We start from the raw sequence: 27,696 nt of genomic DNA on the forward strand, positions 1-27,696 counted from the left end.
CCCGACTCCATCTGCCCTCAAAGAGGCCACATAACAGCTTCTAGCCATTTTTTGATCTCCTCTCTCTTCTCCAATCCCGTTTCGGGTGGGAAACCTTATGACTGAATGGTAGGAAGAGGGGATTGCCTTGAAGGCATGTATCCCTGTTCTCCCCATGATAGCATTATAAGTTGAACTAGCCTTTACCACTACGAAATCCAGCATCTGCGTTGCTTGCCTTGGCTCTGTACCTATGGTGGTTGGCAACTTGAATTTCCTTGAGATATGGGCATTCATTATCTCTTCTGTGAAGGGTGGAGTTGGATCATCAGGATCTCCAAGGGGAAGGAGATTGCTTGGATCAGTTCTTGGGACAGCAACCCTTCTTCTTACCGGACCATCCAGGTCTATGATAGGAGGAGGATTTCTCCCCCTATGAGGTATGTGGGTTCTGGTGGCTTGGTGAGCCTCCAAGTCACGCCTCAGCCTTTGGATTTCAGCCTCATGAGCCCTGATCTTTTCCTGCACTTCTTGGGGATTCGCCCCTGGGGTGCTTTGGGGGCGTTGCCTTCCATCGGCCATTGGCTCTTTTCCAGGACGCCTCCTTCTCGGGGCCACTTCATCATCCGAAGATTCGGAGTCTCTCTCAGTGTATGGACCAGAAAATTCCCGATCCTCAGGGATAGGATCCAAACCTCGTATATAGGGGGGCGACCGCCCTCGTGCTTCGCTTCGCCCAGCATATCCGCTTCCTCCAACCTCAGGATGAAGGGGCATCCCATAAGGGGTTTAGTAGTAACAATAGTTGAATATTCATATCCGACGGGTCGAGAATTCACAGGTATATGTATTTGTTGAACTTGAGGATTCGTACCTTGAATAGTCGGGGGAGTTGTCCCTTGTGGCTGAGGATGAGTTGCCCCTGTCTGGGCTTCCCCCTGAGTAGATGCATAAGTTGAATGGGGAGGAACCTCCACGGTTGACGAAATCACCTGGGTTGTCTCTGATGGTGTTCCTTCCTCTAGAGCTCTAATTGTTCTTCGTGTTCTCGCCATGGTTGTTGTTGTGCTTCCCACAGACGGCGCCAAATGTTATGGATAAAAAACCAAGGTTATTACTTGCTGTATTTAATACTAAGATTCGGGAGCTCAAGGCCTTTAATGGCTGCTCTCGTGTTTCGTGACTCAATCTGCCTTTACGAGATGCCTACGTATCTCTGTGAATTAGAGAATCAAGACAAAAAACGTAGTTCTGATTTGTGGGGTGAGGCCCCTTATATAGATGTTGGGAGTCCTTGAATTGGACTTGGTATAGGAGACTTGGTGGGCAAGTCTCATAATTAGAATGGACTTTGGAGTCCTAGATAGTAGGAAACTGATTCCTTATCCTTTTAGGTCCCCTTGAGGCTAATCTCCAAGGATTTATATCCTTATCGGGACTCTTTTCAACATCTGATTTGTCCCTTATTAATTAATTACGAAATTAATTAATAATCAGGGCTTTTGGGCCTTTTTTATTCCATCAGGCCTGATCTGGTCCATCAGGATTAACCTTTCTGGTCTGAGTATCATATATCTTTTTATTGGGCCTAGCAGCCCACAGCTTGTACAATTAATGCAGTATTTAATAATACAATCATAATTTATTTATCCCTATCAATACTACTCTTGAACAGCAACCATTCTTCTGAAAATCTTCTGAAAATTATGAATCAATTCCACCACTTCAATGTTAACACTCGATGTATTATCTGGTTCATGAGTGACTAACTTCTGTGACGTTTCTTCATGTCTTGACTTTAATAACTTGATTTTCTCAGATTAAATCCTTGTAACTATTTGATACCCTGACGAGATCTCTGTCACTTGATTAAATCCACAATCTTGATTTATATCACTGTGGCTTGAACAATTTCTTGAACTTCTTCCAGTGAGGTAATTCCTCAAGTCTGTAGATGAACATTATTTCTGAATCCTTTGACAGATGTTACTTTGAGAGATCTCTTTGACGATAGAACCACTATTTACTTGTTACATTCTTATTTGAGTTGAGTTAAATCCTCGAATAAACAAATAGGCTATGACATATGACTTTCAATCTCCCCCTATTTGTTAGTTAGACAATAACAACAAATACCTAGAGGATAACTCAACTAACAAATAAGAAAAAGATATAAACAGAAATGCAAAGTAAATAGCAGAAAAGTTCTGGATAATAGTTAACATTTTCCAGATTCCAAATAGATGTTCCTCTAGACTGAACATATCTTCAAGTAGTTTCATCTTCTTTTGTACAACCACATTTCCTCTTGAGAAGCACATATCTCTCTTACTTCTCCCCCTATGAGAATCAACTGCTTAAAGGAGATCACCTTGTGTTTACCACCTCTTTCTTACAATAGGATCCATAGTTACAAACAACAATGGTGTGGTGTGGTGTACATATGTTTTACCTTTTTCTTTTTCTTTCCTCCCTGCTATTTCTCCCCCTTAGTTGAGGAATCCTCTAAACTAATACTTAAGCTTTTATCTCCCCCTTAGAGAAGAATGTATGCCATTGTCTGAAGGACTTCTCATGTTTCACTTGGTTGGAAAAGAAATAACAAGTAGTTTCTCTTTCTTCCTCATTGTGAGTGTGTGATTCTGTGTAGTGTACCTCACATGTGTTTCACTCTTCTCTCCACTCGTGTTTACACTCATTCTCATAAGTGTATCACTCCTCTCATAGCTCCAAAATTCAGTTGTACCTGCAAGGAAAATCACCTTAACCGTCCTTAAGGAGGTCACATGTGGTGCAATGGGAGTTCGCAAATCCCCATCCTTGTTAAACTCGTCAGATGAATCTGAGTCATAATCTACAAGTTGCTAGTTTCCCTTTTAGGATTCCAGATTTGAATTCTGGGAAGGTAAACAATGATCCAACGGATTTAGCATAAAGATCAAAGTTCTCTTCTAATATTTGTGAAGACATTTCCTTATGACTCATCAGGTAATATCTGAATCATTGTCAACAAGTTACCGATCTGCGCCTACATCAGATCCACTATCCGCAGATGCATCCACGGGATTTAAGCCTGGGGAGGTAGACACTGACCACTGACATATGGCTTTTGGATCAGTATCCTCTCCTAACACCTGTAAAGGCAATTGGTCCATTAAAGAACCTTGAACAATCGAATCCGACCTTAAAATGGTCAAAACTCTTGTTTCCATCAACTCCTCCTTTATGTGTGTAACCTTTCCTTGTGCATCAAGAATTTTTTGTGTTTGAGGTGGTGACACTACATCGAACACCCTGGCCGACAGGCAAATTTCAATAGATGCACCATGTTGAGAGGATGAATCTAGTAACTGTTTTTTTTGCCTTTTTCAGCCATTACATCTTTTTAAGAAGATGTATGGGGGCTAGCAGTTGTCTCGGTTTAAATACTACTCATCTTTGTAGGAGACAGAACTATTGGGTTGACTTCAGAACCTTCCTTATGTTATGCACTAAGGCACTATCTCCCTCACGCTCATTCATACTACATTTTAGTGGTAAGAGAGTGTTGGTTGATTCTGTTTTTATGTTTGTCTTTACAGTCTGGGATAGATGTTGTGGGTTTTCAACCTCATGACTGTCAATGAAAGAAGGCCATTGGAGGCTGAACCTGTATCACAGAATATATGGCAATATAGAGATAAAATGTACTTAAGATCTATAATGAATGAAACTTATACATTTAATCTTTTGAGAGAAATGATGTACAATAGTGATTTTAAAAGATTTTAAATGAAATAAGAAATCACTAATGTTGAAAGAAGTTTGAGTTCAATGATAACATTACCAGCTTGCAAACAGCCATATCCCTCAGTTAAACCTTTGTTGTTATCTCCAAAGGTATCCACTGGGCCAGCTTTCTCAACAATATTTGATAGCAGGGCTCTATCTCCGATCATATGTCTTGACGATCCACTGTCAACAATCCACACTGCCGGTTCCACCTATTTAATGCCCTACAATACAAATGGATTAAACCTTCTTTGGAACCCAAACTTGGTTGGGCCCGGCATACTTGTAGAATTGACCTTTGTCAGGCAAAACAACATTCTTAACTTTAATGTTCTCAACTTTCTCAATGACTGGACATTTGACCTTGTAAACAGCCTTAACAAATTTCTGTTTAGGCTTAGGCACAAATGTCTCCTTTATAGCCTTAGAAGGGCTAGCAGTCTTAGACCTATCATGCTTCCTATTATTCACATGCTGACGAGGAGTAGTCTTATCACTAGAAACATGCTTACCATTAAAATAAGCATACATCAAATTAAAAGCACAAGACATACAATTAGGAACACCACATACTTTATGAGAGGGATTAACAACAGAAAAATTATGCATGGTAGACATGGCATTTTTGTTATCCAACTCATGTGTGTCTGAGTTAGTCTCAGTTGCTTTCACAACTTTGACTGGAACTTTCGACACACTTGGCTTGGAAACAACCTTCTCACTAGCACGATCTTCAGCACGTATTTCTTCTTTAATAATAAAGGAGGTCTCATCAAATGGTTCAACAATTGATCCTTTATAGAGTGGTTTATCAACACCCTTAAGCACATGTGGTACTTCCCTCCCTTTAGCACAGACATGAGGAGGGGATTTTATGCCTAATTCTCCAATAGCAGCATTGTAATCAAAACCTATTCCAGATGTTTGATTAACAGCTTGCTTACTGTAGAACTCTTTAGCCTTCAAACAAGAATTAAAGTAAGCTTTAACCTTAGTCTCAAGACCGGTGATCTTGTCTTTGAGAATAGTTACGAGTTGTCTATAACAGTTAACTCTATTCTCTAGAAAAGATACTTGTTCTTTTAATTTTTCTTGATTAATATGCACAAGTCTTAATTCATTGACCTCTTTCTCAAGGTCTTTGATCTGCTGACTTAACAGTTCATTATCACGACGAGCACAATCTAAGGAACCTCCTAGATGATAAACTAATTCAGCATCAGTAAAATTTACCTCTTTTCTTGATGATGAAGTATTTCCATCAATAGCCATAAGTGCAAGATTCCCATCTTCTTCATCTTCACTATCGGTATCATCCCAGCTTCTTCCCTTTGCCAGATAAGCCCTTTTAGAGTTACTCTTCTGATTTGAATCATAAGAGTTCTTCCTTGCTTTGGATTCCTGCATTCTGTGGTAAAGTGTCCCAACTCATTGCAGTTAAAGCATCGAATGGTGCTCCGATCAACCATCCCTGTTTTGTATCCACCACTGCTGGTGTTAGAAGATGAAGATCCACCTTTCTGGAATCTGTTGTAGTTGGACTTGTACTTGAACTTGGGATTTCTCTTGAATCTGACATTGGAGAATCTCTTGACAATCAGGGCCATTGACTCATCTTCCAATTGCTCCAGCTCTTCCAAGGAGTAAATATCATCACCGGATTGATTTGTAGTAGGAGGATCATATTCTGCTACTATCACATTTTCCTCGGCCTTGGAAGACTGTACCATTCTCTCTGACTGTTGAGTTTGTTGTTGTTGTTGTTGACCTTCAGCTAATAGAGCAGTAGACGTGCTGACCACTCTATCTTTCCCGTAGACTTCCTTCTGCTGAATCTGCTCTAACTCATAGGTTTTTAACACACCATAGAGTCTTTCCAAAGAAACCTCATTCGGATCTCTCGCTTCTCTTATGGCAGTGATTCTATGTTCAAGATGAGTTGGCAGTGTTTAAAGGAACTTTTTGCTGATCTCCCTGATTGAATAATATTTTCCATTTATGTTCAGGTTGTTGATCAATGCATTGTACCTCTCGAACACTTCAGTAATTCCTTCTCCCGGATTGGATTTAAAATGTTCATACTCAGAGGTTAGGATCTCTAACTTGTTCTCCCTAACTTCCTCTGTGCCTTCATTAATCACCTTAATAGTTTCCCACATGTGTTTGGAATTTTTACAGTTCATCACATGTCTGTTCATCAAGGGATCAAGGGAATCAACTAAAATTAATTGAAGGCTGGCATCCAAGGAGGCTTCTTCCTGTTCATCAGGAGTAAAATCATGAGTCTCTTTTGCATAGGTTCTAGCTTTGGTAATTACAACATTATCTTCAATAATCTCTAGTTCAGTAACCATAGGAATTTTTGGACCCTTCTTTAACAAGTTCAGATATTTGGGATTTGCCACTTGTAAAAACAAGAGCATCTTCTTCTTCCACATAATATAATTTTCTTTATCAAATAGTGGAATTTTAATGGTTCCAACTTTTTGTGAAGTCATTATGAATTTTTGAATAAATAAAAATTCAAGGAGTTCAAAAATCACAAAAGTCTAGGATCTTGATTTGTTCGTTAATCAGAAGGCTCTGATACCAATTGTTGAGTCCCAATATGTTTGTAGAAGGGGGGTTGAATACAAACTATACCGTTTAATCGAATTTAATACGGAATAAAAAAGTGAAACATAATTCAAGTTAAATAAAACTATTATTAAACTTGAAAGGTGTTACAACAACGGTATCGATTACAATGGATTAATCTCAAATTAATTATCACAAATCTAGAATAAATTCGACATGAACTTTTTCTATTTTTGCAATAAAAAGATCAAATGCTAAAAGCAATTTGAGATTAAGTTCTAGGGATTTTGATCCGCTAGATAGTTACACAAGAACAAGAGAATGATTTCTAGTGGTTTGGTCTTAACTTAAATAACTAGAAATTGATGATCTGAATTCAGCAAATGAAAGATGAAATATTTGCAGCTCTGCTTTTCTTTTGTTCTTTAAAATCTTGACTTTTGTTGTAATGTTGTTGTCTGTTGTAATTGTCTGAATTGGTTGTCTTTATATTCAATCACCATAAATCAACTGAACTGGCGAGACAATCGGTGAGACAATCCGTTGAGCTAGCAAGACAATCTGTTGAACCACCATGACTTTCGGTGAGACAATTGAATGAACTAGCAAGACTATCAAAATGAACTGGCAAGACAATTCTCCTTCCAGTAGAACTTTCAGTGAGACAATCAGGAATGGCCTGGCATGACAATCGGTATGACAATCCAGATTGTCATGTCAGTTCAATCTCAATTGTCTTACTGAATTAAAACTGATTTTAATTCAATTATAATTCAGAAAATTCTTAATATTAATTCAAAATTAATTAATCAATTAATTCAATTAATCAATAAATTAATCTTTGCAGATTTAATTTATTTTCTTAATTAAATTATATGACTTAATTAATTAATAGAGAATTAATACTACTCTTGAACAACAACCATTCTTTTGAAAATCTTCTGAAAATTATGAATCAATTCCACCACTTCAATGTTGACACTCGATGTATTGTCTGGTTCATTAGTGACTAACTTCTATGACGTTTCTTCATGTCTTGACTTTAATAACTTGATTTTCTCAGATTAAATCCCTGTAACTATTTGATACCCTAATGAGATCTCTATCACTTAATTAAATCCACAATCTTGATTTATATCACTGAGGCTTGATCAATTTCTTGAACTTCTTCCAGTGAGGTAATTCCTCAAGTCTGTAGATGAACATTGTTTCTGAATCCTTTGACAGATGTTACTTTGAGAGATCTCTTTGACGATAAAACCACTATTTACTTGTTACATTCTTATTTGAGTTGAGTTAAATCCTCGAATAAACAAATAAGCTATGACATATGCCTTTCATCTTAGGACTTAAACACAATCTGCTGAGTGTTAGTCAAATCTGTGACAGAGGTTATCATGTGGATTTCTTTGAAGAACACTGTGAAGTTGTAAGCAAATCTACAGGCAAAGTTGTTCTAAAGGGATACATGCATGGTAACATTTATGAATCCAAGCTTTCAATAAGTTCTGATGGTTCTGCAATCTGTCTGTTAAGTAGAGCATCAATTGAAGAAAGCTGGGATTGGCACAAGAAATTCTCTCATTTAAATTTCAATAATATAAATGAACTAGTCAAGGAAGATCTTGTGAGAGGACTGCCAAAATCAGTATTTGCTCCTGATGGCCTTTGTGATTCATGTCAGAAGGCAAAACAAAGAAAATCTTCATTCAAGAGCAAGACTGAATCTTTAATTCTTGAGCCTTATCACCTACTACATGTTGATCTATTTGGTCCAGTGAATGTCATGTCTATTGCTAAGAAGAAATATGATATGGTCATAGTAGATGAGTTTACCAGATATACATGGGTGTATTTCTTGCACACAAAAAGTGAAACTGCATCTATCTTGATTGATCATATCAAACAACTGGATAAGTTGGTCAAAGACTCTATGAAAATTATAAGAAGTGATAATGGCACTGAGTTCAAGAATATGATTATGGAAGAGTTCTGCAAGAACCATGAAATAAAGCAGGAATTTTCTGCTCCTGGAACTCCACAGCAAAATCGAGTTGTTGAAAGAAAGAATAGAACTCTTATTGAAGATGCACGAACTATGCTTGATGAAGCAAAGTTACCAACCTACTTTTGGGCTGAAGCTGTGCAGACTGCTTGTTTTACTCAGAATGCAACACTTATCAACAAGCATGGAAAGACACCATATGAGATGGTGAAGAAAAAGAAGCCAAATCTGAAGTACTTTCATGTATTTGGATGCAAGTGTTTTGTTCTTAAGACTCATCATGAACAGCTATCCAAATTTGATCTAAAAGCTGATGAAGGAATTTTTGTTGGATATCCACTTTCCATAAAAGCCTTCAGAGTCTAGAATTTAAGAACAAGGGTTGTCATGGAATCTATCTATGTCTCTTTTGATGATAAGAAGATTACTGGACTTGAAGATTTCAATGATCATGATCAGCTGAGATTTGAGAATGAAGCTTTAAATTCTGATTCTGTAAATTTTGATAGTCTAAATCCTGATACTGCAAACTCTGATGGGTTAAACTCTGATGTTTTTGAAACTGTGGTGACTACGCCAAAGGAAAATGTATCTGTGCAGGGGGAGCATATTGAAGATCCAACCACATCTCAAGAAGCATCAGAACCTAGAACAAGCTCTTCAAGTTCTGATGCATCAAGTTCTGATGGGCCAAGTTCTGATAATTCTGGAAACTCAAATTATGATTCATCAAGTTCTGATGGGCCAAATTCTGAAAATTCTGGAAACTCAAATTCTGAAGGATTCAACTCAGAGAGCATAATTTCAGGGGGAGTATCAGAAAATTTTGATGGAGACAGCATGGATCATGGGGGATCATCCAGTTCTAGAGATAGTCTTCCATCTGCAAGGAAGTGGACTAAAGCACATACACCTGACTTGATTATTGGAGATCCTGAAGCAGGTATTAGAACTAGAACAACAACTTCAAATGAATGTCTCTATCATTCTTTTCTTTCTCAGTCTGAACTAAAGAAAGTGGAAGAAGCTCTTCAAAATGTTGATTGGGTGCAAGCAATGCAAGAAGAGTTAAATGAATTTGAAAGAAATAAAGTCTAGACCCTAGTGCCAAGACCAAACAAAAGATCAGTTGTTGGTACAAAATGGATGTTCAAAAACAAAACTGGCAGTGATGGCATAATTACAAGAAATAAAGCAAGGCTGGTTGTAAAAGGATACTCTCAACAGGAGGGAATTGATTATGATGAAACATTTGCACCAGTTGCTAGATTGGAAGCCATAAGGATATTTTTAGCTTATGCTGCTCACAAAAAGTTTACAGTCTTTCAAATGGATGTAAAAAGTGATTTTCTTAATGGAGAATTGGAAGAAGAAGTATATGTTGAACAACCTCCAGGTTTTGTAGATTCAAAATTTCCTAATCATGTCTACAGACTTGATAAAGCACTTTATGGCCTTAAGCAAGCTCCTAGAGCATGGTATGAGACATTAGCTCAGTTTTTTCTGGAAAGTGGATTTAACAGAGGGACTATTGATAAAACTTTTTTCTATCTCAACCATGGAAATGAACTACTTTTGGTACAGATAAATGTCGATGATATCATTTTTTGTTCTACAAATGACAGATTTTGTAAAAGGTTTGCCAAGCTAATGCAGTCAAGATATCAAATGAGTATGATGGGAAAACTTAGCTATTTTCTGGGCCTTCAAGTCTAGCAGGATGAAGAAGGAACTTTTATTTCTCAATCTAAGTACACCAGAAATTTGTTGAAGAAATTTGGAATGCAAGACTGTTCAAGTGCTTCCACTATTATGGCCACTGCAACAAAATTGGATAAGGATACTGGTACATCATTAGATATTACTGATTATAGAGGTATGATTGGCTCAATACTCTATCTAACTGCAAGTAGACCTGATATTATGTATGCTACCTGTCTTTGTTCAAGATTTCAAGCAGATCCAAGAGAACCTCACTTAACAGATGTGAAAAGAATTTTCAAGTACCTCAAGGGTACAGCTGATCTGGGATTGTGGTATCCTAGGGAATCAGACTTTAAGCTAATAGGTTACTCAGATGCAGATTTTACAGGGTGCAAAATTGACAGGAAAAGCACAAGTGAAAGCTGCCAATTTCTTGGAGGCGGATTAGTTTCTTGGTTTAGCAAGAAACAAAAGTCAATTTCCACATCAACTGCAGAGGCAAAGTACATTGCTGCAGGAAGTTGTTGTGCACAGATTCTTTGGATGAAGAATCAGTTACTGGATTATGGGTTAGAATTTTTATAAAATTACTATTTACTGTGATAATCAAAGTGCTATTGCTATGACAGGTAATCCAGTTCAACACTCAATGACAAAGCACATCAGCATTAGGTACCACTTCATAAGGGAGCATGTGATGGAAGGTACAGTGGAATTACATTTTGTTCCAACAGATCAACAACTAGCAGATATCTTCACAAAACCACTGTGTGAGGCTACTTTTACAAGATTGGTAAATGAACTTGGAATAGTTTCAGGTTCTTTCTATAAATTTGCTTAGTTTATGTTCTGATACATCACACTTTATGATCAATATTTACAAATATTACTCTCTTTATGTAATCTGTGCTTAAATTGAAATTTACTAAGTGCTGATTGTTATCTGATGTGAATTTCTAAACTCTGATAGTGATATGAATGTTTCTGTGACTATTCAATCCAATGAGGATAACTGTGCTAGATGCTGACCCGATAGTCTCTAATATACTAAACATCCCATGTTTGAAGTAATTGTTTATGTGAAAATCTTTTAACACAAGCAGATTCTGATATTGAGCTTGGTTAGATTTACTTTGTGTATCTTATTACTAAGTCAAAAACTAGAATAATGCTTCTTATCTGTTAAGTTCTGATGTTAGTAAATCTTATGGATGTACTAAGTGCTGATAAGCCTCACTTATCAAAAGAAAAAGTAAAGAAAAGAAATAAATATCAGGTACTCCTTTGAGATTTAGAGAAAAATGTATGTGGAAGGGACGACCCAAGTGCATTGCTGGTATTAAGTAATATGCATTAGAAAAGCAAAATAAAATTTTCTTGGTGACTTTTCACATTCTCTGATTACTGGAGAAATACTCTGATAATAGCATAAATTCTGATAAGCAGTTTTGACTCACTTACACTGAGAAGCCACTGTAAAAAGGAATTTCAAAAGATGCATAAAATGAGCACAAAACAATTGAGGTGGACTCATGGATGAACTCATTCTATAGTGGACTTCAGACAAATGACAGATTTTGAGCAAAGTTCTTAGTTATGCCTTATCTCTAAGATGTACTGAAGTGAATCAGACTTTACTCTTTGTCTGATATTTAGCTTAATGCACACACTTACACTCCATATAAATGATAAAAATTACTGTGGTGATCAATGTTATTTTAGATGAACAGTTTAAGTGTCAGTTGCATAAATTATGAGGACAAGTTCTGATGGTAGTTCTGATGATTAAGTTCTGAGGAAACCATATCAGTATTTGTGTGAAGAATTACAGAAATAAACATTCACTTTTTGGGTAAAGAAGCCATATTCTGATGACTTTTAAATTCTGATAATAATCAAGTTCTGATGCTTACGTGGAAGTATTTATTTACTTGATTTATTTTTAGTCAATACTTGAACGGTTATATTTTATCAGAATATTGGTTTATGTGAGATAAAGACATTAATAATCATTTGTTTAGTGGGAACAGTTTTTTTTTTTGAAAAACTGCATGTGCATAGTAATCATTACTTATTTCCCGTGCCCATTAACTAATGTCTTAACTGCTGCATGGCTGACAGGTGTATAGTCTGTTCCACATTAATAACCAAATTTGAATCCAAAGCCAAATCACAAGTAGAGGTAGATCCAAGGTTCAAGGGCAAAGCTAAAGTTGATGTGCCTATAAAGATATATATGCCAATCATGGGTCTGGAAGCAAAATCTGATGTAGATACTAGTCTAATTTTGAAGAAGAAGAATATTCAAACAACCTCTGACAGAGCTCATGTTGTTCAAGATCAGGACTTTGTAAATTCTGATATTACAATGAAGCAAGCAACCTCTAACAGAGCTCAAGTTGGCTTGATATTAGAAGATAAAGAAAAGGAAACCTCTGACATTGCTCATGTTAAACCTTCAAAAATTCTACTACCTAGGTTTACTAAAGCTCAACAATCTAAACAACTTTTGAAGACTACATCAAGTGGTTTTGAAGCAAGAGTTATTAGAGGAAAGGAAGCTAGAGACAAATCAGGATTGGGTAGTTCTAAAGAAAAGAGAGTAAATAATACTACCTCTGATCCAACCTCTTTGAGTGAACCAGGAATAGGAACAATTCCTGAAAGATTGAATCAACTGGAGTCTGTACAAATGGTCTACCACTCTGTGCTAAAAGAAGATATCATGCTATACTTCATGACAGATGGGAGGGTATTCCAAATAAGAAAGGATGCTATTCGTTTGAAGTACTTTGAAGAATTACAACATGTGTTATTTCTATTTCAAGTGAAAAACAGATTAACAGATGGTGCTGCCAGTTACTTAAAATCTGATATTCAAAGGCAGAAGAAACCTTACTCTGTAAAGTATGACAGACCATACTATCCTAAGTACAGAGCTCACAATGGCGATATAGTTGAGATGAAGCCTAATACCTCCAAAATCATCACTACATTTCTTGGTATTAAAGGTCTTGAATTCAATCTAGAGTATGATAAAGCCTAAGTCATCAGACTAGATCAGGATATAAGGAAAGCAAAAATAAATGATCTCAAGGCTGCTATCTTTCAGACAGGTAAAGATATAGTTGAACTTAAAGATGCAAAAAGGAGGATGAAGAATGAACTTGAATATGCTGAGAGAAGTCTGTTGAAGAACTATCTCATAACAACTCCTGACATTAGAGAGATCACACACTGAAGCCAAGTCAAGGACTACAACTGTTAAATTCTGAAGGATATACAGGTTAAAGCTGATATCAGACTTTAAGGATGGTAAAAGCTATAAAGACTGTGAGTTGTAGTTATTTAATCAAATTCTCATATGCATTTGTACTTAATGTTTTTGACATCATCAAATATCTATTGAACTTGTATATTATGCTAGTTTACAAGTTAGGGGAGATTGTTAGATATATTTGTGATGTCATGTCTAATAATAATTTGTGTTTAGTTTTCAGATCTTAACTAATAGATTGTTAACTAATATCCATTTCTGTAACACCCCCTGATCCGGGGTCAGGGATCCGGGTCGTCACGAGTTCCATTTCCCTTAATAACACCCAATCTTAATAAACAATCAACTACTCTGTATTGTGACCCCACAATAAACACACACACCACAAGTTATAGTCTCAGAGATGAATATCCAAAAATAACACGAGTCATTTTATTCCAAAATTATATGCCATTACACCTTAAAAGGGTTTCTGAATAGATTTACATTTCTTTGCCATTATTACAATTGATAAAGATACATAAGTCTGGTACATCAAAAGTTGAAAGCCTAGCCTATTGGTAGTTCCTACCTCAGCTACAGTGATATCAACGCCTATAGGAAACTGCGAAACGTTTCCTATCCGCTCGCGAATTGGGAGCTTGGTCATGTTCATCTTTTCTATCTGTTGTTGTGTGATGAAAGAAGAAAGCAAGGGTGAGCAACAAGTCCACCAAAATAATATGTATAATGATTAACAATATATGAGCATTCTCATAGCACTCATGAAAGTCTTGGTCAAGAAGAAATGAACCAAGCTGATATCTTAACACGACGAAGTTGCAAAATATTCAGTATATATACATATATACTTTTCAAAATCTTTGAAATCCTCTGCCATGTATAATATACACAGAGTTCCAGTTTATAACTGTATAAAACTATCGTTGCAAGGTAATCTCATATATCTAACCATGTCTCAACGTTTTTGTGAAAATCTTTGTCATGCATAAGATAATCATTAACCAGATATAAGTTGAAAAGATGAAGTTACAAGATACTTCAATATGCTTATATTTTTTCCGAATACTACTTGAACTACCACCGTTCAAGTTATAATTAGTTTCAAAAGTTCATCACATAGATGAGACTACAAGACAAGATTTGAATAGATTCAATCTTTAAATATCGTTATAAATAATGAAGTTACGAGATACTTCATTAAGTCCCGATATATATACACCTATATATATATATATACATTTCATACACTCCTTGAAAACCTCTGTTATGAAAATTATAAACAGAGTTGCAATATCCAATGAATTTGGAAAGGAGAAAACCTTGGCATAAACCTGATATCTTGCTGATCAGGCAAAGATACCAATAAGTAACCTTTTCTACTAGTAGATGGACGAATTCCCCACTGGTCATCACCCTGGTCGCAACCTCGTTGCGGATATAAAATACACCACAGAACCGGATCCCTCCGATTTTGAGCGAGTATTTAAATCCCCTTTAAAAGGAAGATCTTAAATATAAAAATGAGTTTTGGGATCCGCTCTAACTTTTAAAAATCATTTTGAAGACTCGAAAACAGTTTAAAGAGTGTTTGGAGTAATGCCGATTTAATAAAGTAAATCAGTCCCGATATATTACAAAATATCTGAATATTATCATTTAAATAATATTCCCATAAGGATAATCATTATAAAAATAATTGAAGTAAAAATTTTAAAACTTATACTTGAAATGAATAATAAATAACCAAAGATATACTTATACGAAAGTACTATCTTTATTTGAATAATCAAAAGTAAGTTTGATTATCGACACATTATTCTTTGATAAAATAAAGAATATTATTCAGTAAATAATCGGAGTCATAGGTCCTCAAATGAATATTCAAATAATATTCATTAAATAATATAAACTGATTCATAAGTCCTCAAATGAATATTCAAGTAATATTTATTAAATAATATAAACTGAGTCATAAGTCCTCGAATGAATATTCAAGTAATATTCATTAAATAATATAAACTGAGTCATAAGTCCTCGAATGAATATTCAAGTAATATTCATTAAATAATATAAACTTATCGAATAAACCTTATTCGATTAATAGTTTTGAAAACTATATCAATATATATATAAATATATATATATATATATCATATATTCGGGAACATCTACTCCCGGTTTTAGAAAAGGGTTCACCTTTGGGTCCCCTATCCTCAGGTATACGCAACTACTGCTTATCTCTAGCATAGGTATTATGCAAATAATAAGCATTTGAACCAACAGATATATATCAAGATTACGAAACAGACATGCATATATACCATATCACATGCTCCAATATATCGCAAGAATTTGCTAATAACAATCATGCATCTATCACAAGATAATGCATAAACACATATACATCACAACAACAGTTATACGGGTAGAAAACTTGCCTGAGTGCTCCCGGATAGACTTAAGCTTAGAGTGGGTCCGATAACCTATGAACAACAACATAAGTCAGAATTAAACCCCGGTCGCTTAAGAAACTAGACTTTAACCAATTGAACCCTAACGTTTGCTTTTGCGCTTAACGATTCACTTACGTCGCTCGAGTACCCTCGGCTCCACCATTTTTAATAAATTAACCATTAAGAATTTTAAAGAGATTCTTTCGCGAGTACCTTACCAACTTCCTAATCCACTTAACACAATTGTTTCATACCCCAATTAGTCATTTAAAGTCCTTAACCAAGGTTTCAAAGTAAGGCGAGGGGTAATGGTTCGTTCGCAAAATGCCGTTACTTAAAACGGTCGTTTCTCCTAAACCGTACATCGGAATCAAACGAACCACATATCAAAACGAAGCTCGTAACATGAACTATCTAATCATGACAATGGTCAAAACCTAGCAGTAAGTTCACGGGTCCTAATATTAAGAATAAAAACAGTCTAAAGTAAATCGGGCATTACGACGGCTATGTTTACGCGATTACCCAAATTTATACCACTCCAAATCAACCCACAATCAACCCACAATCAACATCCCAACCAAAATCCATCCATAATTCACCATAACAGCCCCAAAAACTTAATATTATCAATTTATACTATTCTCAAACATGAATTTAAACTATACTTAAGTTCATTAATCAATAATCCAAGAATTACAACTCCAAAAACATCACAAAACCAACTAACCTCTACATACACAACAATCAAGCCTCTCATGAACTATAACAACAAAACTAAACCTAATACTCAAAGTAAATTTAGGGTTTGGAGGGGTTATACCTTCCTTGGTGAGTAAGAGTGACTAAGGAGCTTGGAATCACCCATGAAAGTCCTTACCAAAGCTTAATCTAACCAAAAACACAAGATCAAACAATTTAAATTTCTTGAAAACACTATTAACTCTCTTCTTAAATGATTTATTGAAAGATATTGTGAAAGAATTTGGAGCTTAAACTCCTAAGATATCCATAACTAATCATAAGGAACCTTGGATAATTACCTTGCAATTTAACAATGGTTGGATCTTGGATTTTGAAATTTTTCCCTTTGAAAAACAAGAAAAGCCGAGAGCTCTTGCTTGGAAATGAAAAGTCAAGTTTGTGGCTTTGTGATTTGTTTTGCTTGCCTTGGTTGTTTTGCTTTTGTTTTGATTAATTACTTTTAACCATGGTGAAAATTGTGTGGTTTATAATCAACCAACACTTCCTTCTCTTTTGGTCATGCTTATATCATCTTCCCATGTCATCCTCCCACACTTATCCTCTTCTTATTGGTTTGATGACATCATCCTCACTAACCTCTTTGATTAGCTTCTAATTACTTGGCTAATGACCACTGATCTGTTATGCGGTTCGCTTAACTTTCGTTCTCGTTTATCATTTGAGGGATCATACCCGGGATCTTATTACTTAGGTTTCCTTAACCTTTCTCAATACATTATATTCCTTTTATGATCCTCTCTTATAATCCTTGAATTTAAATCCTTTTTATCATGTTCCCTTATACTCAATTCTTTCGGGATCTGGTGGATTTTCGGGAAAAATCAAAGTGTTCGAATTTTGATTCTGACGATCTTTATATACACTTATATCCCATATAAAGTACTAATAAGATCTCAGAATAACATAGAAGAACCCCTACATAGTGTGGCATGGAAAGTTTTCTTATTCAACATAATCAGCAAAACACTATTCATAAGGGTTTCAAAAATTCCAAAAATTGGGGTTATTACAGTCTCCCCTCCTTAAAAGGATTCTGTCCCGGAATCAGGTAGAAAATGAATAGGGATACTCTCTTAGCATTGCACTTTCTAACTATCCAGTAAATTTTCCCACATTGTGGTTCTATCATCAAACTCTGACTAGTTTGATAACCCTTCTCCTAAGCACTTGTTCCTTTTTTTTATCTATAACCTTTCCTGGTTGCTCCACGTGGGTTACGTCTGGTTGCATGTCTATGCGCTCATATGCCCCTATTTTTCTGGCATCCGAATTACACTTCCTTAACATTGATATGTGGAACACGTTATGAACTTGCTACATATTCGGGGGTAGGGCTAGCTCATATGCTAACTTCCCAATACGTCTTAATACCTCAAAGGGTCCAACAATTTGTGGGCTTAGCTTTCCTTTCTTTCCGAACCTCATCCATCCTTTCCAAGGGATACCTATAACATTACTAGGTCCCCTATTTCATACTCTTTGTCCTTTCGAGTCAAATCAGCATACCTCTTATGTCCATCTTGGGTTACTACCAGCCGTCCTCTGATTAGATCTATTATATCCCTGTTCCTTTGGACCACTACGGGTCCGAGCATCTTGCGCTCTACAACTTCATCCTAACATAAGGGAGATCAACATTGTCTTCCCTCAAAAATCTCATAAGACGACATCTCGATACCTGACATATGATCTATTATTGTGAGAAAACTCAATCCGTGTTAAGTGATCATTCCAAATTCTTTCAAGTCTATTGTACAGACTCTCATCATAGCTTCTAGCATTAGAGCTTTTGCTTCTCAATACCCATTCTTTTCCAGTTCATAATCGCTACTACCTTTCGTTCCTAATATTATGCTGGTTATACTTTTGCTCGTTAGCGTTCTATAACCTTTTAATAACCACGTCCACCTTAGTATCACGAATGTGTTTCCATTCTGAATACCACCATAACTTTACTACTCCTTTTTCAGCTGTTTCTATTTTTCAAAATTTGATCAATCATATAGAAGTAAAGGAATTTGTTGAGAGATCACTATGATCATGAACACTTGTTCTATTGCATAGTTAGTACAGAAGGTGTCCAGCCTTTAGTACTTGACAAGCAATTAAACAACATGTGGTATCCTACTAGGCTTCTATCACACAGATAGATAGTCATTCGGCAATACCTCCCCTTCTGGAAGGGTTGTTCTTCTCATCTTACATGAAATGAAAAGAAGAGAAAAGAACGAGCTGAAGAGAATTGTATATATATAAAATATGCTGCCACAAAATATCTGGCTTGGAATCTACCTCTGAACTATAGAGGTTTATCATAGGAGAACAAAACATATATGTATATATATCAACCATCAAGTATTATAGCATCGCATTTCACATGCCTAAATATTTATGCTATTATGTCCATCATTCTATGGACCCATGCTCTTGCTCGAGCTCATAAACACTCACCATTGAAACTCCCTTGACAACGAAAATCGAATCTGGTGATTTCATTCTAGACATCATCGTTACTATAATTCTATGCTTGCATCGCAACCTTCCTCGTATAATTATACGACCCTCTATTGATAAGGAGGAATAAATATTCAATAGGTAAATAATCTACTTAATTAGTTTATTCAATGATAACTTATACATCACCACGACTCGATTAGTGGTACTCAATCTCAACATTCATTACAATACAACTCTCACCGTTGTCATTGTCTCATTATTCATAGACTCATTGGAGCATTACTATGGTCCACCACTGACCTACTGTAGTCATTCGCTTTCCATGAAGTCTTAACAGCTAACCATACGGAGTCCATACATATCGTATCGAATTCTTCTAAGGAGTTCACATAATCACCATTCATAATTCATGAAGAACACTCCAAATTCTGACGTACTTTCATGATTTGAAGCAGATAAAATTGCAGAAGAGTTTCAATCAAAGCAACGATAGCAGGTTAATACCATTCTTAATCATATGCCTTAAATAGAAGACTTAACTCAAAGGTTCGTCTAGTCCTTTTTTTTGAAACATGGTCCTGGCTTATCTCAAGATAGTACCTTCTGAGATAGATAGCCCGCTCATGGCGATTACACGAATTAAACCTTTACCAACTACTATTACGGTTGGGTATTGCACAGTCATCAGAAGGAATGTCAATCTTCCAAACCATAATACAACCTTCACAGCTTTAACCATCATCACTGTATTCCTCTGGCACGAGTGCCTATAATTATCCTCTTACATTTAAAGTGTCGGCCACCTCTTTGGCCTTTCATGATAGTAAAATTTCCTTACATTCAATGTCATTTTAACCACCTCCAAATAAATTTTCTACCTCATTTCAATCACTGCTTATGTGAAGATGTTTTCCTTAAAATCTGATGAGTAAAAAAAAATATCACCATTTTTCCATAAGTTATTGCCTCGGTCTTTAGAGTTTAATCACTGTCACGACTGACTCTCAATCATACTTAGAACATCTTTTATCTTAGGTCCTAATTGCCCTGAACAATTTTGACCTTTACTGGTTCGATCCATACTTTCTCGTGGTTTAACACGTGCCCCACTTGGCATCATTATAATTACGTCATATTTCCTTTATCCACATTTCTATTCTTGAGAATTTTGAATATTACCTTTCTCCTTGTAAAACCTCTAAGGTTATCCTTGAATCGTTCCTCATGTATTCCCTAGATACAGGGTATATCACGATACCATTTATTAATACCAGAATCATTGATTATATACTTCTGAAAAATTTCTCCACTGATTCTTAAAGGTTGTTATTACCTTAATCCTTTCCAATTCGTACTGTCAAAACTCATACTATCCCTATTAAGGGTGAAATGCCAACCTTTATGCATCCCCCTAGGATTCATTTTAAGTTACCGATGGTCTATCCTTAATTCCACCTTTAAAAAGGTACATGCATCCTTCCATAGATAAATCAAGTCATATATCCCTGATAAGGGTGTCTTATTCAATCATTCCCACCTCGATAGTATATGCCTAATTTCACAATAACATCTGTATTCAAAATGAGGTCAATCAATATGGCCTCCAAAAGATAACAACCATTATCCGCTTTTCTTGCCTAATTTGGTAACGATAACAAGGATGTTCTGGAAGATATTGGTCGTGTTCAACGTGAACTTCTTCTTACTAATTCCTTATTTACTTTTGTTGTTTATCTCAAGAGTCATCTCAATGTTGGGATATCTTTCATACCTGGCGTCTCCCTTTTTGGGTATCAAGCCACCGGTCTTACACTTTACATTCTTGAAGGTCACTTCATTCATCCAATTTTCCTAATTTCTTACTTCCTTGTCTCCTCAGTCTATCCGCGTCTCATTACTTATCCTTCGAACTATCTCAAGGTTTCCTCGAATCCTCCCAACTTACAGGGGATAAAATATATGTATCTCTTATTCCTTCAATCATCAACTTTAACTCATGGTGAATCACCCTTATATTACATACTTTTCTATTACAATTGCTACGAGTCTTTAGGGTTTCCTCATACCCAACTCCTTTATCATTCCTCCAACTCTATTGCCTTTATATTCCTTTTCACTTCAGTTTCTTTTATTTTCATTTCTATTACAACCATTTCATGAACCAACATAATATAAGCATTGATTTCAAACATCCCGTCATTCTAGATTCGTGTCCTCAGAACGAATCTTGACAACTTTTACAACTTAGCTTAATAATTCATCATTCTCTTCTGCCTTTGTTCTGGCTCTAAAGCTTTTACACTATCTCCATAACCTTGGGAATTACTTTCCCGAAAACAATTGACTGAACTTTAATCAGTTTATTATAACCTCTGGCTCCGTGCCTTTCTTGGTCTTTCACCAGCGGGTGGCCTTTCTCTTAGGAGGGTAAGTGATAAAATAGTCTTTTATGATTCATTAATCATTTAGAATCTCAAATGATTCCTATATTTCCTTTAGCCAGGCTCTTGCCTCGACTGGGTTTGCTTGTTCCTTGGAACTCTGAGAGCTTAGTGACTTAAAGGTCCTGAAAGAATTTCCCACCGCACTGTCCCCTCAGGGTGGTGGTTGGGGATAATAGTCTAAGTTCTCTTTAGACAGGTCCATGAATTGCCGTATAGGAGTACGTCTCAGGTCTCCTTTCCTTACTCGACTTTCTGTTTCCTTAGTATGAAATGTTTCATCCTTCTCCCATACTTGGGGTCATCCTACATGTTTAAATCCTCATTTTCCACTTCATTATGTTATGGGTTCCTTTTATCTTGATGGCGACCTCCCTGACTATCACGTTCAGGGTATGCTCTAAATCTTTTTCCTCAAACTAGCTTTCATCTAAGATCTCATCTTTAAGCTCTTGAACATTTGGAACCCAAATTCTGTAGGAATACCTCATTATTCCCTTATCATCTTTCTCGGTATTAATCTCTTATCTATTTGTTGGCTCTCTGCCTTCATTCATCACTTTTTCTGGCACAATATGATCTTTTCCAATAATTCGGACTGTATTGCAATCTCAAACAGCTTTTCGGTACCGGCTCCGGTTACCTTCACTTCTATTTCCATTTTCTCAAAATCTCTTATAAACTCTCCCAAAGACATTATCATCTTGAGTCTCTCCTTTATACTAAGGGCATTAGCCACCATTTTGGCTTTCCCTGGATGATAAAGAATCTATTAATCGTAATCCTTGATTAGCTCTAACCACCTCCTATGGCGGATGTTGAGCTCTTTCTGCGTGAAAATGCACTAGAGCACTTATGGCTTGTGTAAATCTCGCACTTCTCTCCATACAAGTAGTGCCTCCAATCTTTATGGAAAAACTATTGCCACGAGCCCAAGCTCATGGGTGGGGATATCGAATTTTATATTCCCTTAATTGTCTTGATGCGTACGCGATTACCTTGCTGTGTTGTATAAGAAGCACCCTAATTCCTTATGCGAAGCGTCACTACACTTCACAAAATCTCATTTTCCATCCGGCAACGCCAACATAGGGGACGTCACCAACCTTTGCTTCGGTTCTTAAAAGTTGTTCTCGCATTTCTCTGTCCATTCGAACTTCTCAGTCTTACGAGTAAGCCGCGTTAAAGGGGCTACTATCTTTACAAACTTGAACGAACCTCCGGCAGTGACCGGCCAATCCTACCTCTGGTACTTCCCTAACCATGGTCATCAATTCCTCAGTGGTCCTTTATTCATTCTTGTCAGGATCCTCCACGGGATCCTCCCTAGCAACAATCCCTTCTAGGACAATATCCTCAACCGCTACATCATCACGCTGTTGCTCCTCATCCTCAGGATTCGGAGTCCCGCTACCATATACGATAACAAACTACGCTTCTATCACGATATTTATAAGGGTTCCCATAAGGGTTTTAACTGTCAGTACTATGTTAGGTAGCCCGACTATGAACTTGGCAAGAGTTCTTATTATCTTAGTGAACTTATTATCTTAACGTCACATCATCTCTGAGGTTTATAACGCTTAGCTCTGATACCATTTCTGTAACACCCCCAGATCCGGGGTCAGGGATCCGGGTCGTCACGAGTTCCATTTCCCTTAATAACATCCAATCTTAATAAACAATCAACTACTCTGTACTGTGACCCCACAATAAACACACACACCACAAGTTATAGTCTCAGAGATGAATATACCAAAATAACACGAGTCATTTTATTCCAAAATTATATGCCATTACACCTTAAAAGGGTTTCTGAATAGATTTACATTTCTTTGCCATTATTACAATTGATAAAGATACATAAGTCTGGTACATCAAAAGTTGAAAGCCTAGCCTATTGGTAGTTCCTACCTCAGCTACAGCGACATCAACGTCTATAGGAAACTGCGGAACGTTTCCTATCCGCTCGCGAATTGGGAGCTTGGTCCTGTTCATCTTTTCTATCTGTTGTTGTGTGATGAAAGAAGAAAGCAAGGGTGAGCAACAAGTCCACCAAAATAATATGTATAATGATTAACAATATATGAGCATTCTCATAGCACTCATGAAAGTCTTGGTCAAGAAGAAATGAACCAAGCTGATATCTTAACGCGACGAAGTCGCAAAATATTCAGTATATATACATATATACTTTTCAAAATCTTTGAAGTCCTCTGCCATGTATAATATACACAGAGTTCCAGTTTATAACTGTATAAAACTATCGTTGCAAGGTGATCTCATATATCTAACCTTGTCTCAACATTTTTGTGAAAATCTTTGTCATGTATAAGATAATCATTAACCAGATATAAGTTGAAAAGATGAAGTTACAAGATACTTCAATATGCTTATATCTTTTCCGAATACTACTTGAACTACCACCGTTCAAGTTATAATTAGTTTCAAAAGTTCATCACATAGATGAGACTACAAGACAAGATTTGAATAGATTCAATCTTTGAATATCGTTATAAATAATGAAGTTACGAGATACTTCATTAAGTCCCCATATATATATACACCTATATATATATATACATTTCATACACTCCTTGAAAACCTCTGTTATGAAAATTATAAACAGAGTTGCAATATCCAATGAATTTGGAAAGGAGAAAACCTTGGCATAAACCTGATATCTTGCTGATCAGGCAAAGATACCAATAATTAACCTTTTCTACTATTAGATGGACGAATTCCCCACTGGTCATCACCCTAGTCACAATAGGACCTTATGTTGGACTGCCACTCAGCCACTTACGCATTTGATGGACTCCCACTGAGCCACTTACACTTTCATGGACGCCCACTGAGCCCATGTTGCTTATGCCGACTCAATAGATGGACTTACTTCCCGAACTTTGGGTAAGTAATCAATTCATTTATCAAAACAGCAACCTCGTTGCGGATATAAAATACACCACAGAACCGGATCCCTCCGGTTTTGAACGAGTATTTAAATCCCCTTTAAAAGGAAGATCTTAAATATAAAAATGAGTTTTGGGATCCGCTCTAACTTTTAAAAATCATTTTGAAGACTCGAAAACACTTTAAAGAGTGTTTGGAGTAATGCTGATTTAATAAAGTAAATCAGTCCCGATATATTAGAAAATATCTGAATATTATCATTTAAATAATATTCCCATAAGGATAATCCTTATAAAAATAATTGAAGTAAAAGTTTTAAAACTTATATTTGAAATGAATAATAAATAACCAAAGATATACTTATACGAAAGTACTATCTTTATTTGAATAATCAAAAGTAAGTTTGATTATCGACACATTATTCTTTAATAAAATAAAGAATATTATTCAGTAAATAATCGGAGTCATAGGTCCTCAAATGAATATTCAAATAATATTCATTAAATAATATAAACTGAGTCATAAGTCCTCGAATGAATATTCAAGTAATATTCATTAAATAATATAAACTGAGTCATAAGTCCTCAAATGAATATTCAAGTAATATTCATTAAATAATATAAACTGAGTCATAAGTCCTCGAATGAATATTCAAGTAATATTCATTAAATAATATAAAATTATCGAATAAACCTTATTCGATTAATAGTTTTGAAAACTATATCAATATATATATATATAAATATATATATATATCATATATTCGGGAACATCTACTCCCGGTTTTAGAAAAGGGTTCACCTTTGGGTCCCCTATCCTCAGGGTATACGCAACTACTGCTTATCTCTAACATAGGTATTATGCAACTAATAAGCATTTGAACCAACAGATATATATCAAGATTACGAAACAGACATGCATATATACCATATCACATGCTCCAATATATCGCAAAAATTTGCTAATAACAATCATGCATCTATCACAAGATAATGCATATACACATATACATCACAACAACAGTTATACGGGTAGAAAACTTTCCTGAATGCTCCCGGATAGACTTAAGCTTAGATTGGGTCCGATAACCTATGAACAACAACATAAGTCGGAATTAAACCCCGGTCGCTTAAGAAACTAGACTTTAACCAATTGAACCCCTAATATTTGCTTTTGCGCTTAACGATTCACTTACGTCGCTCGAGTACCCTCGGCTCCACCAATTTTTAATAAATTAACCATTAAGAATTTTAAAGCAATACTTTCGCGAGTACCTTACCAACTGCCTAATCCACTTAACATAATTTTTTAATACCCCAATTAGTCATTTAAAGTCCTTAACCATGGTTTCAAAGTAAGGCGAGGGGTAATGGTTCGTTCGCGAAATGTCGTTACTCAAAACGGTCGTTTCTCCTAGACCGTACATCGGAATCAAACGAACAACATATTAAAACGACATATTAAAACGAAGCTCGTAACATGAACTATCTAATCATGGCAATGGTCAAAACCTAGCAGTGAGTTCACGGGTCCTAATGTTAAGAACAAAAATAGTCTAAAGTAAATCGGGCATTACGACGGCTATGTTTACACGATTACCCAAATTTATACCTCTCCAAATCAACCCACAATCAACCCACAATCAACATCCCAACCAAACTCCATCCATACTTCACCATAACAGCCCCAACAACTCAATATTATCAATTTATACTATTCTCAAACATGAATTTAAACTATACTTAAGTTCATTAATCAATAATCCAAGAATTACAACTCCAAAAACATCACAAAACCAACTAACCTCTACATACACAACAATCAAGCCTCACATGAACTATAACAACAAAACTAAACCTAATACTCAAAGTAAATTTAGGGTTTGGAGGGGTTATACCTTCCTTGGTGAGTAAGAGTGACTAAGGAGCTTGGAATCACCCTTGAAAGTCCTTACCAAAGCTTAATCTAACCAAAAACACAAGATCAAACAATTTAAATTTCTTGAAAACACTATTCACTCTCTTCTTAAATGATTTATTGAAAGAAATTATGAAAGAATTTGGAGCTTAAACTCCTAGGATATCCATAACTAATCATAAGGAATCTTGGATAATTACCTTGCAATTTAACAATGGTTGGATCTTGGATTTTGAAATTTTTCCCTTTGAAAAATAAGAAAAGCCGAGAGCTCTTGCTTGGAAATGAAAAGTCAAGTTTGTGGCTTTGTGATTTGTTTTGCTTGCCTTGGTTGTTTTGCTTTTGTTTTGATTAATTACTTTTAACCATGGTGAAAATTGTGTGGTTTATAATCAACCAACACTTCCTTCTCTTTTGGTCATGCTTATGTCATCTTCCCATGTCATCCTCCTACACTTGTCCTCTTCTTATTGGTTTGATGACATCATCCTCACTAACCTCTTTGATTAGCTTCTAATTACTTGGCTAATGACTGCTGATCTATTATGCAGTTCACTTAACTTTCGTTCTCGTTTATCATTTGAGAAATCATACCCGGGATCTTATTACTTAGGTTTCCTTAACCTATCTCAATACATTATATTCCTTTTATGATCCTCTCTTATAATCCTTGAATTTAAATCCTTTTTATCATGTTCCCTTATACTCAATTCTTTCGGTATCTAGTGGATTTTCGGGAAAAATCAAAGTGTTCGAATTTAGATTCTGACGATCTTTACATACACTTATATCCCATATAAAGTACTAATAAGATCTCAGAATAACAATAGAAGAACCCCTACATAGTGTGGCATGGAAAGTTTTCTTATTCAACATAATCAGCAAAACACTATTCATAAGGGTTTCAAAAATTCCAAAAATTGGGGTTATTACAACAAATCAGGACTTAACTGGAAATCAATACTTATACTGAAGTCAGAACTTAAGATATCAGAACTTAAGTTATCAGAACTTAAGATATCAGAAGATATTTATCAGGAGATAATACAGGACTTAGGAAGACATTCAGATAAGGAAGATGATTGATTGAAGAAAAGAAGATTAAGATAAACACAAGAAGAAATATGCATGTTGAAGAAATCTATGAAGAATAGAATACTTGGAAGAAAAGATAACTAGTTGATATATTTTACGATGCAGACTTATGTTCGATATCAATTAGAAGATTATCTTGTAACTGTGTGTCTATATAAACACAGCATAGGGTTTACACTATAAGTGTTATCCAAGTCGAGAATATTATTTATTGTGACCCTAACAGCTCTCGTGATATTTGTTCATCACTGAGAGAGAACGGTTCCATTGTAATACTGTTTCATTAATAAGATTATTTTGTGTTTCATACTTGTGTTCTTAATTCGATTTGATTGTAGT

This window comes from Apium graveolens, chromosome 2 (assembly GCF_009905375.1).
Source record: "Apium graveolens cultivar Ventura chromosome 2, ASM990537v1, whole genome shotgun sequence".
Lineage (NCBI taxonomy): Eukaryota > Viridiplantae > Streptophyta > Magnoliopsida > Apiales > Apiaceae > Apium > Apium graveolens.